The sequence below is a fragment of the Canis lupus genome, chromosome 11 (assembly GCF_003254725.2).
Source record: "Canis lupus dingo isolate Sandy chromosome 11, ASM325472v2, whole genome shotgun sequence".
NCBI classification, from domain to species: Eukaryota; Metazoa; Chordata; class Mammalia; order Carnivora; family Canidae; genus Canis; species Canis lupus.
Genome location: NC_064253.1, coordinates 62686268 through 62705081, shown reverse-complemented (window position 1 = coordinate 62705081; position 18814 = coordinate 62686268). Strand labels below are relative to the sequence as shown.

Below are 18814 nucleotides of genomic sequence, written 5' to 3'. Positions count from 1 at the left end.
AGCATCCCACCTCCCTGTCCCAATCCTTCTTGGCCATTCTGGATAACCACCGCCTTTTCTCGAACCAAGCACTGTAAACCTCTAACCTGCGCTTATGGTCACTCCTTTGTCTGAAATGACTCTTTCCCAGTTCCTACACAGCACAAGCTTTCCACCCCGGGCCCAGTGCCCCCAGCCAGAAGCAGTCTTCTGTCTTCTCACAATTTCCTCAGTCAAAATACTTCAAGAGTCAGCTCAAATGCCTGCTCCCTACAGAAAGTGATCTCATGTTACCCACATACAAGTCTTCCCAACATTCTCCACACCCTCTTTGGGGCCACTTGGCATGTTCTACATTCTAGCATGACTTTCTCTGTATATGTCTCTGTATATGTCACTGCCTCTCACAAATCTTAAGTGCTTTAAGGGCATGGCCTGTAACTTCTATATATTTGTGTCCCCCAAAGAAAATGACAGTTAATTCAAAATATTGATTGATCGTGACAATTTAAGTTTATGACTGGGACCATAACCTGGATGCCTTAAAATCAAAGAGACAGTGGAAAGAGCTCTAGAGTAGGAGTCAGGCTGACCTGAATCCCACACTGGATCTGCCACCACCAGTTCCATGTCTTCAGACAAGTTGCCTCACCCTTCTGGGCCTTAGCTTTCCCCTCTGTAAGGTAGCAGTGTCTCCAAAACTGGTGTAACGGGGGAACTGATAAGTCAGAGTTAAAGGGGGGTGCCCAATCAAGTCAACATTTCTCTTTCCTGCCTGGGGTTAAAGATGCGTGATTATTTCGGGATATGCCTTCTTTGTTCAGAGAAAGACACCTTTGGTATACAGATTCCACACAGACAAGGCTGTAGCACACCTGATGGTGCCTTTGTGCGGATGACTGGTATTCAGGCTGGCTTATTTCTGTACCCTGGCACCCTTCCTGGCCTGGCATGTGAAGGCCTTATGTCATTGTTTAGTGAATGAATGAGGGTTTAGCCAGCTGAGACTCAAAAAGGCAAGGACATTGTTCCCCGAATTGGGGACAGGGAAGGAGGCTGGCCTTTGAGAACTGAAGACTTTGATCAGAGAATGTCTATCAGCCAGATTAAAAGGCTGAGCCTCTGCAAAAGGAAGTAGCCTTGGGCTTCTTCACTCATGCTTTGGCTCCAATTAGGATTTTTTTTCCCAGAGCCTGAGGTTGGGCTGAGCCTTTCCCTGGGAGTCAAGTGGCTCTACCGGGAGGAAAGGAGGATGGTGCCATTCTAGAGCCTGACGGCACCTGACTGGGTCCCTCTCAAGGGCAAGGCACCTACATATTTCCTGGGGGCCCTTTGGCTCTCAAGCCTCCCTCGATCTCTGCCTGTCCACTGAGTGTAATGTCCTGACCCCTCCTCACTCATCCTTTCTCTCTCCCTTCTTTCTCTTCTACCTCCTTGATCTTACAATGGTGGGGTATACAAAAGCCGCAAATTCCAAGCTATATGTAGCAGAGAGCGGCTGTTTGTCCCAAAATACCACGTCGCTGACTACAGCAAACACAAATTACAAGCTTTATCTAATCACAGTTATGTGACCAGTCATTTTTGGTTTCCAAAAACGGCGGTGAGTGGTGTGCTCCTGCAGCTGGTGGTGGCACCGGCTCAGGTTTCAGATCCCAAGTGCACACAGATGCACATGGAGACGAGCATCCCAAGTGACCCATTCAGAAAGGGAAATAGGAGAGGGAGAGAGAGGAAGTACAACTCACCAGATAAACAAATTCTGCTGGTGTGGACCTCAGAAATAAATTATTTAAAATCAAGTGGCATCGCCCATTGCACCAAAGGCTATCAGCATTCATCTCCCTGGCACACAGTTTGACACCAAAGTGATCATCCAATGGCTGCACCAGGGACTGGAGAAAATGAAGCTTGCTTGGAAATCATTAATTTCATTTTGGGCTTGGGTTCCTTTGTCCTCTTATCTTTTCAAGAAGAATAGATGGCTGTGGTATCAAGGCAAGAGCACCAGGCTTGGGGTCTGGAACCTGATCTGGCTATGGCCATGCAACTTTGAGAACATCAGCCCCCTTCTCTGCATGGCCTTATGAATAAGGTGAGGCTGGTAACACCACCCATTCAGCCCTGACTGACAGGAGGGTACAATGGGGGTGCGTGTGGAAGTGCCAGCCACACATTTGGCACTGGTCAGCCAGGGAATGTCACTGCCTGCTGGAGGCTGGATGCTCTTTCTGCATCATTTCATCATAAGCAGTTTGACTGTTCCTTACTCCCCGGACTGTGGGCTTTGGCTCGCTAGGAACAGGCAGGAGTGGGGCCCAGCCTCTCTCTCGTCATATCTTGCAGCTTCTGTCTCCTACATGATGAATTTGGCCTGCGATTCAGTGTCAAATACTGCCACTCAAAATATACCGGTGCTCCACTGAGGTTCCCGGGCACGTGTGTGCACTCAGGAGGCGCTCCTCTAAAGCTTTAAATAGCCCTAGGGATGTGCCTGCGTGATACTCTCTGCTAAAGCATGAAAGTATGTAGGAAAGCACAGCCCTGTAAATATCTACATTCTCCACACCAGCGAGAAATTGCACAAGGCCGCCGTTGACAGAGGATGCGAGCTCTAACAATGAGCCTCTTGGGCAGCATGGGCCTGACCTTCCAGGGCCAGCAGAGCAGAGGATGGGCAATTGTACCAGCTGCTGAAAGTAATGACAATGAACTGAACGGTCCGAACTTGGGCAGACTCTCACTTCCCCAAACTATAAATAAAGTGGCATTGCTCTTTCTTTACTTATTTTCCATGTTGGCCCTTCTCATGAATAGGTCCTTTAAGAGAAGGAACTAGAAATTAGAGCATCAAGGTCTAGCTGGGTAATGCTGGGAAGTTCAACCCTGCCCTCCACTCTTCTCAGAAGAGAGGGTGTCAGGTGAGCCACCCGGCGGCTCCTGGGAGCTCTGGTGGCCTATTCTGGTGAGGCCGCCAAGCCTTGGGGAATGGGTTGGAGCAAAGATCTCTGCTCCAGGGCCTGTCGGCCTGGAAAGACGCATTCGCAAAGATGCAAAGTCCACAGGAGGGCAAAGAGAGACTCCCAATCTGAAACCATCGCAGGCTGCTTGAGTCCTGGCTGAGGATGAGGTGAGAGATACAGAGCTGGAATTCAGATCTGGAATCTTCCTACAGAAGAACTTAGCTCCTTCAGTTGAGAGTATCAGAGAGTGGAGACCCAGGAATGAAGTCCTTGGAGGAGCAAAGCAAGGATAGCTCCTGACTATTGGCAAAGATAACCTGGACATGCTTCAAAGAACTGAAGCATTCTGACATCTCATTAGGAACACTGCTAGGGCTTTCAGAAGCTAGAAGCCGAAGGGAGCACTGTGTCTACCTGAAAAGAACCATCCACAGTGATAAAAGAGCCACACAAAGAGGTGGTGTATGTGATCAAAGGGCAGTAATCTATAGGATCCTTGCATAATGGCAAGAAATAGTTGTGAAAGTATAAAGGGAAAAAGGAATCTATTTATGATACATAAAAACTGGGAGTGAGTTTGAGAAGGTCAAATGAAGCTCCACATTGTGATTGGGGGAGAACAAACAGGAAAGGAAAGTGAAGTGCCCACATCATGGCGGGTATTGTGCTTGGCGTTTCACATCCCTTCTCTCGTTTAATTAGAATGACACCCCGCTGAGATAGGCCTTATTACCTCTCTGTTGGTAAGGGGGGAATAAGGCTCAGTGTGGTTAGTAACCGGGTGGCAGGCCAGGACTCATATTCAGGGATGGTCCAGTTGGAAAACCCAGCTCTTTCCACCCAGAAATGACTTAAGTTTTGCCTATCCTGACCTACCAAATAATGGATGTATATCTTAGGTGCACACTAAGCCAAATGTCAAATGATCTTCTTTTAAAACTAAACAATAAATCTAAAGCTCATAGAAAATATAACTGTATGGGACACAAACAAAAAAGAAAATACGGGCAGCCCTGGTGGCCCAGTGGTTTAGCACCGCCTTAACCCCGGGGGTGTGACCTAGGATCGAGTCCCACGTCGGGCTCCCTGCATGGAGCCTGCTTCTCCCTCTGCCTGTGTCTCTGCCTCTCTCTCTCTCTCTCTGTGTCTGTCATGAATAAATAAATAAAATCTTAAAAAAAAAAGAAAATGCTGGAAAAATAGCAGTAAGAGGAGTAGGGCTACTACGAGTTAAACCAAATCACAAAGCAGCAATCATAAAAAATTATAATAGTCAAAAAATAAATAACATGAATTTTTATAACAGAAAAAAGTATGTAAGATTATTTGGTACATAAATAATCATCAAAACTAATCATTAAAACTTCTTAATCAGGGGATCCCTGGGTGGCACAGCGGTTTAGCACCTGCCTTTGGCCCAGGACGCGATCCTGGAGACCCGGGATCGAATCCCATGTCGGGCTCCCGGTGCATGGAGCCTGCTTCTCCCTCTGCCTGTGTCTCTGCCTCTCTCTCTCTCTCTCTGTGTGACTATCATAAATAAAATAAAAAATTTAAAAAAAAATTAAAAAAAACTTCTTAATCAGTTATTTTATGTAACTAGATTATAATTTATAGATAATTTATATTACACCTTATGTGATATGAAAAAATAAACGCCAAGTGTATAAAAATGTAAACTATTAAAAAGAGCCATAGAAATAATAGAAGTAAAACAGAATATTTAATCACAATTTTGGAAGAACATTTATTTGATAAATAGTAAATAATAGCATAACTTCCCAAAAAACGAAAAACTTCAATTCCACAACAACTTCTCTTCAGTGAAATGTTGCTCTCTTCAATAAAAACACATGCTATTAGTATGTCTTCTTTGGAAAAATGTCTATTCAGGTCCTCTGCCCATTGTTTAATTGAATAATCCAGATGGCCAACAGACACGTGAAAATATGCTCAGCATCACTCATCATCAGGAAAATGCAAATCAAGACCACAATGAGATACCACTTCACACCTGTCAGAATGGCTAGTCTCAAAAAGACAGGAAAGAAAAGTGCTGGTGAGGATGTGGGGGAAAAGGAACTCTTGTGCACTGTTGGCAGGAATGTAAATTGGTGCAGCCACTCTGGAAAACAGCATGGAGGCTCCGCAAAAAACTAAAAATAGAAGTACCATACAATCCAGTAATTCTACATCTGGGTATTTACCCAAAGAAAATGAAAGCACAATATACACCCCCCTGTTTATTGCAAAATTATTTACAATAGCCAAATTATGGAAGGAAGCAATGTTGGTGCGCATTGATAGATGAACAGATGTGATGTGTATACATGCATAGTGGAATATTACTCAGCCATAAAAAAGAATGAACTCTTGCCATTTGGGGCAACATGAATGAACCTAGAAGGTATTGTGCTAAGTGAAATAAGTCAGAGAAAGACAAATATCATATGATTTCACTGACACGTGGAATCTAAAAAACTGAAAAATAACTACAAAAAAAGAGAGAAATGGACTCAAAAATATGGAGAACTAACTAGCAGTTACCAGAAACACGGGGGTGTGGGACAGAAAAATTGGCAAATGGGATAAAGACATACAAACTTCCAGTTATAAACTAGATAAGTCACAAGGATGAAAAGTACAGTATAGGGAATATAGCCAATAATATTATATTAACTCTGTTTTGCGACAGATGGCGACTGCGTTACCATGGAGAGCATTTCATAATGTATAGGAGTGTTGAATCACTATGTTGTACACCTGAAACTAAAATAATATTATATGTAGGCTACACTTCAAATAGAAAATAATAATTAATAAATGAATTTTAAAAACACAAATGCCATTATAGTAAAAGGAAAGCCATTTCTAAAAATATAGCCGAGGCGGTTTAATGTCTATTATGCAAGGATACCCAGTACAATTAAGACCCAGTACAGTAGTGGGTAAATATCAATTTGCACGAGGACAATCCTACAGAGGAAATAAATGCATCCTCAACCTCAGAAAGTGAAAATGTAATGAAGCACCATTTGGCACATATTTTCTGATGGCACTGCATTTTGATTTTACTTTTTTTAGAAAATGGTATAATAACATATAAGAAAATCCTTAAGCTTATTTTACTCTTTGAGCCAGTAGATCTATCCTAGAAATTTTTTGGAGATAATTCAAAAGAATCAAAATTTATAAACACAATTCTTTTCACTGTATCTGTGGGAGAAGGCGGAGGTCAGCTGAACCTATTGTGGTGATCACTGCAAGACATATGCAAACCAAGCTATCCTGCTGTACACTTTCAACTTATACAGTGTTGTCAGTCAATTGTTTCTCCATGAAACTGGGAAAAAATCATAAGCACAAAGATGTTCTTCGCAATGGTATCTAAATGAATAAGAAAGAAGAAAAAAATCACTGAAATTAATGACCAGCAAAAGTGAAATGGTGAAATGATTGTGGTATAACGACCGGATGAAGGATCAGGCCGGCATTATCACATGATGTAACAGCAATGCTGGGGTGCAGACAAAGGGCCAATCACAAGGATGCACGTGGCCTGAGGTTGTGAGCACATACCCACGACTGCAAATGGCAGAGTGCTGGCAGGGACCGTGGAAAATGGAAAGTTTTATGAAGGAGGAACATGATGAATATTTTCCCTATTTTGAATTCCCCTCAGTCCTGTTCTAATGAAGTCTTCACCATAACTCAGTCTGGTTCAAACAAGGTATTCTCAAGCACCCACAGGACACCTAGCGACATGCTAGCAGATACTTCAGAATGCCTCTTTCAAGAAGGCCACCGGCCTTTCCTCCCCAGGACATGCAGTCCACCTCTCACACAGGCAAGAGCATCGCTCTCAGGGCAGGAAGATAGGATGGGAGGATGGGGAGAGTCTGAGTCTCCAATCAGCAATACATTGTCTAGCTACCTAGGGCTAGTTGGATGGAGTGCCATAAACTGGGTGGCTTTACCAATGGAAATTTATTCTCTGACAGTACTGGAGGCTAGAAAGCTAAAATCTGGGTGTCAGCAGGACCAGGACCCTCTGGACTCTGGGAAGAATCCTTCCTTGCTTCTTCCCAGCTTCCGGTGGCAGCCTGAAATCCTTGGGGATCCTTGGCTTACATCTTCCTTGCTCGATCCCTGCCTCTGTCATCACATGGCATTCTCTCTTTGCATCTTCATATTATCTTCTTGTAAGGACATCAGTCATACTAGATGAAGGGTCCACTCTAATCCAGTAGGACTTCATCTTAACTTGACTAACTGCATCCACAATGAACCTATTTCCAAATAAGGTCACATTCTGTAAGGTACTGGAAGTAAGGACTTCAACACACGTTTTTTTGGGAACACAGTTCAACAGTGTCTAAGCCCATCAACTTTCAAATCTGACTTGCCAGTCTCCAAAAAATTCCAAGTGTTTGTGAGCCTTATTCCTGCAATTCTCTCCATTCTCCGATCAATATGAGATAGGTAGAAAGTAGGGCTATAAAGATTCATTTTCCTGGTAACCATTTGGAGGTTACCATTTTGCATCCAATCAGAGACACTTCTTGCTGGAATTTCCTTGGAGAGATCAGAGGACGGACTTAAGTAATGACCTCAAAGAAGATTTTCAAAGTTGCTCTCTGACTCCATGAGGGGTCGAGAGCCATTGAGTTCTGTGGGGCTCTGTTAGATCCTCCCAGAGCTCTGGTCTCAGCAATGTTTAAATAAAATGAGCATGGGATTGACCTAAGATTTATGACTACTGTGACTGGTTTCTATAACCCTTAGCTCTGGGGACTTTGGAGGCCACAGTGTGGGGCAATCACAATGTAGCCTAGAATCAGCAGAGGCAGAAACAAAGTGGGAGGCACACCTAGCTTTGGAAAGCCTAGAAGTATTCAGGAGAAATACAGAATTGTTCCTGCACGATCTAAATAAATATGAGAGGCAATTCAAAATGTTCTAGATAAGATTTACAAGGCTTCTAAGAGATTCTTTAGCTCTGATGGAAATAAAGTTCTTGCACCATAATCCATATAGTTACCCTTCACTGATAAGATCAGATGCAAACACTAGTGTGCCCTCCTGCCTCATATTTTAATCAAATCAAGTACTGGTTTATTTTCTAAACAGCCCTTATGACTTAGCATATGCATCATTTTCTGCTTGTGCTCCTTTCTATGGGGCTGCCTTTCTGGCTTCTATGCCAGGAGCAGGGAGCTACTGGAACCCAGAGGCTCAACAACCCCAGCTCACATGCCAATCTAAGAGCCCCTCACTGCACCTGACTTTGATCATTTTCTATGTTTTAGCCATTCATAACTTCACTCAGCATTCAGTTTGCATGGATTATTTCTTTTGGTTTTATTGAGCCAGGCCCCCTCTGAAAGCTCTAGGGAAGAACTCTTCCTGCCTCTCCCTGGGTTGGTAGCTGTAGGCAATGCTGGGCATTCTTTCGCCTGAAGCTGGGTCACTCCAATCTGTGCCTCTGACATCAGTGGCTTTGTCTTCTCCCCTTTCTGTATGTCTCCATTTCTCTGTGTCTCTGTGTTTAGTCTCCCTCTCCTTTTTCTTATTAACATATCAGTCACTGTGTTAGGGATCACCCTCATTCTATATGATTTGATCTTAGCTTTTTTTTTAACTGAGTTGTAACTGACATACAATTGAATATTTACCAACAATGTGCCAGGAACTGTGTGTAACATGCGAGGGATGGATGGATGGATGGATGGATGGACGGATGGATGGATGGACGGATGATGCTGTGAGCTCTCAGGCAGGAGATGAGCTTGGGCTTGTGGATTAAGAGTTGGAGGTTGTGCAACTGGAGAGCTCTGTGGAATTGAAATGAGGGGTGATTACAGACACAATGGCCACTCCACGACGGAGGGTACCTGGCAGGCTCGTGTCATGATGACAGTATGGTTCTCTGTTCCCAGCTCAGCCTTACCCCTCCATATGGAATGCCATAGCCTGGATATAAGAGGTACCTTTTGCAATGGGAGTTCTCACACCCCAGTGGGGAGTCTGGGAACAGAAGGCATTCATGGCCCAGCCTGTCCCCATCTGTTGCAGGAGCCAAACCAGGTGGCCTGAAGAGGAACACAAAACCTCTGAGAGCAGCCTCCCCCTCCTCCCATGGGAAGTCCCGAATATCCCTTCCTGAGGGATACAGAAGCACCCAGGGCTTTGGCTTTGACACCTAGCAAGTGGCCCTTCTGGACTACGGAGGCAGGGTCCCATTTCCTGAGCCCAGTCCCAGTTCTACACAGGAGAAATACCCCAGCTTCAGAAGCACCAGGAAAGTTACTCATCCTTGGTCCCTGTCAGGCCACTCTGGCTGGTGCTTCTGTTAGATTAGAACTTTTATTTCCTCCTCGCTCCTCTATTTTTGATAGCATACACTTCCTCTATTTGCTGTCCCAATGGTCCGAGCCACCCCCTACATATCACTTCCATAAGAGAAATAAGCAGAGGTAAATGAACCACTTCTTCCTTGGTTCTCCCTCAGGGCACTGCCCTTCCCTCCACCACTGCAAAAGTTACAGCTTCTGGGGCCTTGTGGTCTCCCTGGCTCTCTAGCCCCTTGGACTGTGAGCTTCCCAATGTAGGAGCACTGCTGGCCTCAGCTCTATCCCCTAAGCAGAGCCTGGAGCTTGGTACGCATAAGTACTTCCTGTATGGACAGAATAAAATAAAGTCGGTTATGCCTACACATTTGCATACTTAGCTCCAATTCTCATTGAAGTTTCCCAGGGTGAATACAAATGGGAAAAGTACATCCCATCATCTGCTCTTGTTGTCCCCAATATGCAGAATTTGCTATTTCCAGTCCTGTGTTTAGATGTGCAGTTAATGAATTCATGAGTGAATACATGAATGAATCACAAAAAGGCAAGACTGGAATGTCTCTCAGAGATCAGCCCAATCAACCCTCAGGGACCAGAAGGACCCTGAGACCCAGACCTGAGTCTGCCAGTCAATCAAGAAAAAATTCCAAGTCCCAAGAAGACTCGAGAAGAAAATGCAAGTCTCCAGATTCTCAGGTGCAGGGCTTCCTCCTACACACCACACACCTTTTCATTCAAATCTCTGTGCACAGACATCCAGCATATAGAGGATCAGGGTGGAGGGGCCATTTTCCAGCCAGACACTCAGCTAGTTCCTCCCTGGCTTCCTACCTATGAGCCTGGCCATGGTAGGTGTGCCATCGAGTCTAGCCAGAATGCATGCAATTTCCTGATGGGACCACGTAGTGTTCACAAAGGGTCCCTTGAAAAAATGGTCAGAGAACGGAGCAGGGAGCGGGGAGCAGGGAGTTGTCATGCCAGCTTCTGCTTCCCCAGCCCAGGGCCACCCCAAGTTGGTGCTTCCTCCTGCCCAAGGAGGCAGAAAGAAACCTGAAGTTCCTGTGGGGAGTTGGACCACAGTGCAGGGGGAGCACTTTCCTCACTGATATTTCAGGACTATTTCACAATCACCAAACCACCAGCTACATGCAATCACTGGCTGAAAAGCAAAAAGTGCACGTTTGGATTGTGTGTGTGTGTGTGTGTGTGAGAGAGAGAGAAAGAGAGAGAGAGGGAGAGAGGGGAGGGAGAGAGGGAGAGAGAGAGAGAGAAGGAATTAAAACACAAATACTAAGTTTGAAGGAAACTCAGGCAGCCAGCAGAAAGCAGAATTCCTTATCATGGCAGTGGGGGTCTTGGCCAAAAGAACATGTTTGAGACAAGGAGAAGGTAGGCTTGTTCAAGTCAAGCGTCAGTTATTAGATCACTAGATACAGGGGAAAACAAACAAAAAAACATTTCTCCAGGCAATCACAAAATGTAATATACGAATGCAGAATTGTGTTTCTTAAGCACAACAGAGTAGATAAATGTTAAAAGAAAAACTAGAAATATTATTTTTAACTTCTGCATTTAATATTTTGAGTCCTGTGATGTCACAGATGAAAGATCAGATAGCAAGGTTTTATCAAGATAACAAGACCAAAAATTAACAAACAAGTTTCTTGTTTGTTCATTTGCTTTTTTTTTTTTTTTTCAATTATTTATTAAAGGGATGGAGAGGACAATATAGGGTTGCCAAAAATGTAGGAAATTCAGATACTTTTGAATTTCAAGTATACAATAATTTTTTAATATAATCATGTCTGGAATATGGGATATACTTATACTAAGAAAGTATTTGTTGTATATCTGAAAGTTTAATTTAACTGGATGTCCTATATCTCTACTTGCTAAATCTGGCAACCTTACTGCCAGGCCTCCAGCCAGAAAGCATGGGTGCTCTATTTTGGAAAATTGCAACAGTCACCATTCCTCCCTCAACCTTTTCCACAATGTCAGGCCTAGAAGCTGATCTAGTCCAACGTCCTCATTTTACAGATAAGGAAACTGAGGTCAGAGAGAAGTGACTTGCCCAAGGTCACAAAAAGATTCTGTGGTACAACTGGGACACAAACCCAGTCTCACTGCCCCAGGTTGGTTTGCCACAAATGACAGGCTCATTCATGTTACCATAGAGGCATCTATGAGAGTTAACCCAAAGCTCCAAGCACTCAAGGATCAAGTGGATATGAAAAATAATCTATCTAAGGTCCTTGGGCCTATTCATTTGGAAATGTTGGGTCAAAAGATGAAGAATCATGAATTTTAGGACTTCTTAAATGTCCAGAACCTTTAGGTCAGATGAAATTGCATATAAAATCTAGTGTTTAAAATAAATTAAGATCAAAACTGCCATGATTAAACCAAGGTCAGGATGGTGTACCTCAGGGCTCTGCCTTTCTCTACCAAAGCATCCCAAAATTATATTGGTGGATTCTCTTGACTTGCATCAAATGCCATGAATGACCACCAATGTGATGGCACACGCATCAGCTTTGGATTCAGAACATCCACCACCGCCGTCCTTGGGCCCAACACCAACTTCTCAGAGTCTCAAACAGAGAAAATAACAATTGTTAATAGCAAGATGGCATTGAACACACTAGTATGTATGTAAACACACTGGATGCCGTAGGTGCTGTATCAACACCACTTCATCCAGCTGTGTGCTCTTATGTAAATGCAAGAAGAATGAGTAGAAAACTGGGTGGACTCTGTTAGCTCTATTTTTGCTCTACTTAGCAACTTGTTCTTTTGGTATCTGTCATTATTACTCCTCTTGAGATCATAGGGATAAATTCTTTTTATTTTATTTTATTTATTTTATTTTATTTTATTTTATTTTATTTTATTTTATTTTATTTTATTTATTTGAGGATAGGTGACTTACATGAGTTTCAGGTGTAGGTATGGATTCTTGTAGGTCTGTTGTGGCTCTTGATGATAGATTCTAAAGTGCTCAGCAGTCAGATCATGACCACAATGTCTGCAAAGGCTGGTCAGGGAAATAAAAGCCATGGTAAATCTTTGGACTTCCAAGGCAACCACATTCCCTGACTGGAAATCTCAGTGACTATAATCCCTTGGCCCTCTAGGATCCCAAATGAGTTTCTGAGAAGTCCAAAGCTCTTGATTTCTGGCAAGGCACTGGATGCCCTAAGATCATCTAGTATGTACACAATACAAAGGCTGGGTCCATATAGAAGACCACCCTCTGACCAGTCTGTCAAGGGTTGACTTGCCCACAGCCATGCCCAATGGTGCTATGCTTGATGCATTACATTCCCTCCCTTGAGCACTTTTTACACTGTTTCTTGTTGAGATCTCCTTGATCTCATCCTTCTCCATTTCAATTTGACATCTGTCATCTAGGACCTTGCTTCCTAGGAACACAACCCAAGGCCTTAGGGAAATCCTAAGGAGCAAGAATCCAGGTGAGTTGGCTTGGACTATGGTAGTAAGCTATCTGTGTATCCTCAGGCAAGACAAGGCTTCTCCTTGTGCTTTGGCTTCTAAAAAACGAGCGCAGACTTGCCTGGCTCACCAGGAGACTGAGAGAACTTAAAAATGATGGGCACATGCAGAATGATCCATAATAACTTAGTGGTCATGTTCTTCTAAATGAAAGGTTTCCTTGGTCAGAGTTCCTTCGGTGGTGCTGGTTTTCTAGTACAGGTAAGAAACACATGAAGGACTATACTTCATTTGGCAGCAGAAGTGATGGAATAAGACCAAGATAGCTCTGTTCCAGGGAGGAGATATAAATGAGCATGAATTTGTTTCTCCTCAACAGATCAATCAGCCAGGACTTCATCAGGCTGAGGCTGGAAATAGGGAAATCTAGAAGCCTCTACTGAAAATCCACCCCCCTAGCCCCTGATGTCTTAAATCTCTTACAAAGCCATCTCTTACAAATGAGGAATCCTTTTCCCAGAAGAACATTTACATTTGAGGAGAAGTATAAATAGGACAACAATGGCATTCAGAATTCCCCAGTACAGGAAAGGACCCAAAGGTCTGCTCTTCATAAACATAAAGACCTGTGGGATGGGCAGCTTGGGTGGCTCAGCGGTTTAGTGCAGCCTTCAGCCCAGGGCATGATTCTGGAGACCTGGGATTGAGTCCTGCATCAGGCTCCCTGCATGGAGCCTGCTTCTCCCTCTGCATGTGTCTCTGCCTCTCTCTCTCTCTCTCTCTCTCTCTCTCTCTCTGTGTGTTTCATGAATAAATAAATAAGATCTTAAAAAAAAAAAAAAAGACCTGTGGGATGGAAGAGTTCATGAGGAAACTGAGGCAGGGGCCACATGAGATGACTATTTGCAAATTCCTCAAATTTGGAGATTGAAGAACTGGCCTCACAGAAATATCACTCCTTGAGCCTAGAGTAATGGGGCCTGTGTGAGAACGAGTTGTGAAAGGCAGGGAGAAATAAAGAACATGGAGAAACCCTGGTCTTGTGAAAGTATTTCTATCTCCCATTCTTGAACTGTGCTAATGGGGTCTGTATCCCAGGACCTAGTTCCACCCCACAATCCTGTCTGTCACCCCCATTCTCTCCAGAGAACAAAAGGACAAATGGACACCAGCTCCTAGAGCTGAAAGCCCATGCAGGACTGTGAGGGGCCATTTGCCTCCTTGCCTTTGAGCTTAAGAACCTGGAAACACTTCTCCTACCCGTGGTCTCATTTGCTCCCCTCTGTCATCCTCGGAATAAACACGTTGTCATACCCACATCCCAGATAAGGAGGACAGCTGCAGCCTGGCTGCACAAGAAGGGAGAAGCCTATTTGCAGTTATGAAATAATATTTAAACTACTTAGGGATAAACGGAATGAAGAAATTTCCTGTCACATTTATGCTTTTGGAAAACAGCATTTCCAGAGAGTAAGCAGAACCAAAACTAAGTATTAATTGCCTAATAACCACAGTTTTAACTGGATGGGATTTTATGAGATGCCCAAATTGGGCGCGCTGTGTGTCTAGGCAACAGGACTTGAAAATTGTCATTTTGATTTCTCTCAATAGGTTCTAGCCCTTTCCATTAATCTTTATTAATGGGATGGGTAGAAATGGAAAGCAAAGCCAAAAGGATGCTGAAATTTCTCAGAATTAGAGTAATGTGACATGTAAATAAAACCTCTCCCCCACCCACCCACCCCAATCCCTATGAACGTCTGTCTTGCTTAGGGAATAAAGTCATTTTTCTCCATTAGACCAGCTCTATCGAAAATGTCAGCATGGAATTGGAGCCACTGTGGGCAAGACTGCATTGTAAGTGCCTGCAAATAAATTGCTTTGACCTGAGGCATTTCTATTTCGAACAGAATGGAGAGGCTGAGCTGGTTGCTTGGCACTACATAGGAGGCACACTGGTGGCACAGACCTCCCTAGAACTCTGCAGTAAGTGAAGCGCCTCTCCACCCCCTAGTTCTGCAGATGAGGAAATGAGGTAGAGCTGGTGAAGGCCTGAACCAGCCATGGGAGCTCGGGGGCTGGGATCAGGGGCTGCATTTCCATTCCAGACTGCATCCTGCTGAAGGAGGGCGGGTAGTGTATGCTGAGGTGAGAGGCATGGCTGGAAAAGATCTTCTGGGAGGTGAAACTCAGCAGGGTCTCAAATGTAAGCAGCAGTTACAAGGGCAGGGCAGAGTGAAGGATGATAGATTCAGGGAAAGTGGGGCTGTCCAGGTGTTGCAGGGATTGTGGGAGGTCGGTGTTGTCTTTGGAAGTAGGTGGAGGTTGAAAGGTAGGAGGGCGTCCCATTCCTTCTAATCGCCTCTACCTGCTTTGGGCCAGCAGCTGGTTCCCAGAGGTGGGAGAAGGCAGCTGTCTGCCCTTGCAGTGGGGACCTCACCTGCTCGCTGTGCACCAATACCCCTCCGATCTCTATTTCCAACCAGACTGGATCCCTCCCACCCCCGAGGTCCCCACCTCTCTGCATCTGCTCTTCCACAGGAGTTGAAAGATAATGCTGCTACCAAGCGTCTAGGGAAGAGGGGGATGGAGGCTTTGGGGGGATGGGCAGTAAGAGAAGAAAGGCTGCACGTTCTCAGCCCTTAAGAGAGTCACACACTGGGGACCCCTTGTTCCCTTCAAGGTTTTATTCACAGTCCCAAAAGGTGGGAGCCAAGGGGACCACTCGAGCTTCAGGCCTGCCATGACCGACTTACGGAGCAAGGTTGAAGTTTTAAGGGCTTGTCTCCTGCTACTCCCCAGCCCTGCAATACTGTCCTCCACCCTAATCCCAACACAAGCAGGATGATCCTGCCACACCGAGGCCTCAGTATTTGGTGCCTGTGCCATTGGGGTTGGGTTACTGGTGAAAACTGCAAGCAGTTCCTGGAAGCTGATGACTGGTACCCCTTTATAAAAGTGGTGTTCATGGGATCCCTGGGTGGCGCAGCGGTTTAGCGCCTGCCTTTGGCCCAGGGCGCGATCCTGGAAACCCGGGATCTAGTCCCACGTCGGGCTCCCTGCATGGAGCCTGCTTCTCCCTCCGCCTGTGTCTCTGCCTCTCTCTCTCTCTCTCTCTCTCTCTGTGTGTGTGTGTAACTATCATAAATAAATAAAAACTTAAAAGAAAAAAAAAAAAAAAGAAGTGGTGTTCAGAAGTAGGCCCACCCTTCTGGCTTGGGGAATGGCAGCACCATTTGATTATCTGAAAATTCTGAGGGCATTTGATTTCTTTGGGGAAAACAAAGCATTACAGAAACCCTGTAATAGCACTGGCTTCATCCATTGCTGGAGCTGGCTAGTAACTGGCCCACAAGAGCAGAATGTGCACCTCCCTTCTTGACTCCATGGCCAATGATCAGTTTGGTGGCTCAAAGACAGCCATGGTTGGAATATTTACACCACAGGTAGTGGCAAATAATCACTGATTTTATCTCATTCCTGTGAAGAACTGCACAAAAGCCACCGACCAGAGCAGAAAATGGACTTCCTGGTATAGATGCAGTGCCAAATTCCAGCATGTGGGAATGGCCTGAAAAGCCACATAGAAAAAACCATCACACCTTTCACAAGCACTCTCTTGATGATCTTGGAACAGACATCACTTTTTTTTTTTCCCCTCCAAAACAGGGATTCTCTTCAGAGCACAATAACAAGAAGCCTCGATGTGGAATCAGAAGGCATAGGTTTTAGTCCTCAACATTGACTGGATACATGTGCTCCTGGGTTGGTTGGTCTTCTAGCCTCAGTTTCTAGAATTCTGTGATGAGGCTGTCAAACTACTTCCCACCCTGATCATGAGGACTGAACAAAAGAATAGCCATCAGCAATAGAGTTCTGGGCAAACAGTAGACAGTAATATGAGTAACAGTTGATCGAGAAAATGTGGGAACCATCTTGCCATCCAAATGGAGAGTTCTTCTCTTCCTTCAAGAATTCCATCCCCCTGGGTGACTCTACCATTGCTTCAGTGTTAGGTTGGCGCCTCCATCTGTCCGGGCCATTGCAATCTGTGCCCGCTCAGAAGAGCTGCGAGGAGGAAGGTCCTCTTCAGGCCCTCTCTGCTGGGGGTGCTGGGGGTGATTCCCTTGGGAGCTGCCACAGCCAGATGCCAGCAAGCATGATAGCTCTAGAAACATTTCCAGCTGTAACATCTTTGATCATGGGGAATTCTCTAGACTCATGAAGAAACAAATCTTAACTGTGTTATAAGCATGCTTTCTTCCTCTAAGACCTCTGGAGAAAGAATTGTCTATTGCTCGGAGTCTTAAAAAGACAAGTCCTAGCAGAAGGTCTGAGGGCGGGGCTCTGCTTATTGTTGCTGCAGAACAAATCACTCCAACACTTAGTGGCTTAAAATAACCGTGTTAGTATACTCACAGATTTTGTGGGTTGGGGATTTGGAGAAAGGACAGGCTTGACTCTGTTCCCCAATGTCTGAAGACTGAAATGGGAAAATTCAAAGGCTGGGAGTGACTCAGCGGCGAGGAACCGGAATCATCTGGAAGCATCTTCACTCACATGTCTGGCTGTCGGCAAGGACCTCAGCTGGTGTTATCAGCCAGAGAGCCTGCACGTGTCCTGTCCCTGTGGCCTGGGCTTCCCCACAGCATGGTAGCCGCACGTCTCTTCAACGTCGGCTAAGGACTCCAAAAGCAAATGTCCCAGCTCCAAAGACAGAAGCCCATCTCCCTCTCCAGCCCGGACTGTTCATGACCTGGCCTCAGAAGTCACTCAGCCTCACTTCTGCAGTATTCCATTCTTTCTGAGCAAGTTCGGTGCCCTGCCCAAGATTCAAGAAGAGGGAAATTAGAGTCTATATCTTGATAGGAAAGTGGTAAGGTTCTAGAAAAGCAAGGGAATGGGAAGTATTACTACTTCCATCCTTAGAAAATACGTCACAGGTATTTCTCACATGGGCCCTTTACCTTCCCATCTGTATAATGTGGAGAGCTACAGATTGTGATGTCTGTCCTTGGCCTTCTCCTCTTCAAGCCCAAGGCTGGGTCAGCTCCATCGTTCCTTCATGATGTCCCCATTAAAATGATTTTGCAAGCAGCTTGGGAGCCAAAGCCATGACTTGTTCATCTGGAATCTCCCATCCACATGCTGCTCCTGGCACAGAGCAGAGCCCAGAAGTGGCTATTGAACTGGGATTATTCTAGAACATAATAATAATTTTAATAAACATTTAATAGGGCTTCTAAGGTGCCAGGTACTGCTTCTAAAAGTGCTAAGTGCTTTAGAGATATTAACTCACTTAATTCTTCAGGGTATTTTTAGGAGGTAGGGACGAGTGTGCAGCCCCCATTTTGCAGACAAGAAAGCTGAGGCACAGGCTTTGCCCACAATCGCTCAGCTAACAAGCAGCAAAGCCAAGATTTGAAATCGACAGCCTGATTCCTAGAGTTTGTACTCTTAAGCACTATGCCACACTGCCTCCCAAGGGGTGGGAAGCCCTTGTCAACCAGACAAGCTGTTAAAGCTTCCATGTCAATCTGCCACCTCCTTGCACATATGCAAGTGCTTGCCCTTTCCAGGTGTCCATGCGATCATCAGGTAATGCAAAGGGACTAGATTTCTACGGACCTTCCAGGCCTGCTACACATGCTGTGTCTCCACAAGTGGATGAAGCCAAAGCCCAACCTTTTATGATACAAGCTTTTATGGTCCTCCAGAAAGAGCTTAATGGGGCCTTTACAAAGGTTATTGAGGACCCAAAGTCCTGGGATAAAAATCTTGTAAGGCAGAATACAGCACTCATTTCAGGGCATTCATCCTAGGAATGTATGCTGAGCACCAACTCCTGCCAGATGCCATGTTAGCCCGCGGATATCACAGGGAATCAAGATACGCAGGCCCTCCCTCAAGCAGCTAATGGTGCTCGGTGGGGGGGGGGGGGCTAGGGGAGTGACCTGACCAGAACACAGAACCAGGAATTACAAGGGAATAGGGAGATGAGTGTGATACCGGGGGTGCCATGAGCGAGCATAGCCACGGGATCCGCCTTTGAGAGGAAGATAAAAT

At 45.0% G+C, this 18814-nt stretch overlaps 1 long non-coding RNA gene across 1 annotated transcript in view; it reads right to left on the bottom strand.

The window, feature by feature from the left end:
• Positions 1-5172: 5172 nt before the first annotated feature.
• The window catches only part of LOC112650174 (uncharacterized), an 82159-nt gene continuing 68517 nt past the window's right edge, over positions 5173-18814 (bottom strand). Inside the window, exons 4-7 of the long non-coding RNA XR_007414118.1 lie at positions 17716-17948; positions 16351-17570; positions 12225-12329; positions 5173-8776 (exon numbers count right to left, since the gene is read on the bottom strand). This is a non-coding gene — a long non-coding RNA (uncharacterized LOC112650174). The remainder of the gene's footprint in view (positions 8777-12224; positions 12330-16350; positions 17571-17715; positions 17949-18814) is intronic.